Here is a 1,407-nt window from a genome sequence, read left to right as displayed (position 1 = left end):
GGCCCATTCCACTGGGGCAAATCTTTGCATGCTTGAGGGAGAACTCTTCCTGATTCACTGATATGAGAGTTATTTACACTATTTGCCATTTATTTATCCTATCTGCCAAGACAATTTACTGAGCTGTGGCCACTGTGCATGCTATAGCTTCTTGTAGTCATAAATTAAAGTTGGGTGAAGACAGACACCAAAGATGGATAAGAACCCTGAAAAGAGCTCAGGGAGTCCTCACACCAGAGGTTCTAATACTCTCTAAAAACTCCATATTATCCAAATGTGGTTAGATTCCACAAAGTAGGTGGTGATGCTTTAACTCTCTATGTATTGTAAAGACCACTGGGACTTCTATTTTTATCAAGGGCAGTGCTAGTCTTCAGGAGCCTGGGTAGCTAGCTCTGTACTGCAGAATCTTGCAGAAATAACTAGCCCTTTCCAAATCCCAGCCTGCCCCTGCTCATCTTTCTAACATAGTAGCCTACTTCCAGGCTCAATCTCCTCCTTTCCTTTAGGAAATGGGAGAGACCAAAGTTTTCTGCTAGATCAAGTAGATAAATATTAGAGAATTAGAGTATTCATTAACATATAGTTATACTAATGGTAAACTGTTTTAGTCCCCAAAATTTTTTCATCTAAATTCAGAATGAACAATATGATAAGCCCTGTCCTAAACAAATTTACAATATACTGATCACAATATGGACAATGAATTATTTTCTCTTTTTAGGACTGTTATTTTTTTCCTTAGGATCATAGGTTTAAATTGGGACTTTTAGATCATGTAATTCCCCTGAATTTGAGAGTCAAGAAGCATTTCTTCCACTTACCATCTATTTGACTTTGAGCAAGTTTTTTAACTTTTCTGAATCTTAGTTTTCTCATCTGTTAATAAAAGAAGAAGAAGGTGGTATGAGATGCTGTAAAACCTCTCTTTGGGTTCTAAGCCTCATGATTCTTAGATACAGATATCAATCACATACATTTATATAACAGTATGCTAAGAGACCTTAGTAGGAATGCATTACCCATGATTATGATCAGGGGTAATTTACTAGAAGAGTTAGCATTTATGTGGATTTTAAAACCAAAGGCCAGAGAAAGAAGGAAGAAGAATATTATAGCCCCAGGTAATAATAGCATGAGTAAAGGTAAAGAGGCAGAAGAGTGCAAAGTATAATCTGGGTGACAAAATATAGGTCAGTTTGGCTAGAAAGCAGGGTACATGGAGGGAAGAGTGCCTTTGAATTTATACAAAAATGATTTTGACTTTTGAGGAATTTCTTTTTTATCTTATTAATGAAGTCAGGCAAACTATAGTGAGAGTTTTGAGTGATGTTATTAGCTTTTTATAGTCCTTCTCTAGAGGAAAAAATTAACTTACTTGGAGAATTTATACTCATTCGTGAAAGT

At 36.0% G+C, this 1,407-nt stretch overlaps 1 pseudogene; it reads right to left on the bottom strand.

The window, feature by feature from the left end:
* Positions 1-268: 268 nt before the first annotated feature.
* LOC127552699 (uncharacterized) lies at positions 269-375 on the bottom strand (annotated as a pseudogene).
* Positions 376-1,407: the final 1,032 nt, after the last annotated feature.

Source organism: Antechinus flavipes, chromosome 2, assembly GCF_016432865.1.
Source record: "Antechinus flavipes isolate AdamAnt ecotype Samford, QLD, Australia chromosome 2, AdamAnt_v2, whole genome shotgun sequence".
Lineage (NCBI taxonomy): Eukaryota > Metazoa > Chordata > Mammalia > Dasyuromorphia > Dasyuridae > Antechinus > Antechinus flavipes.
The sequence above is the reverse complement of the archived record's forward strand: the minus strand, read 5'-3'. Positions and strand labels throughout refer to the sequence as shown.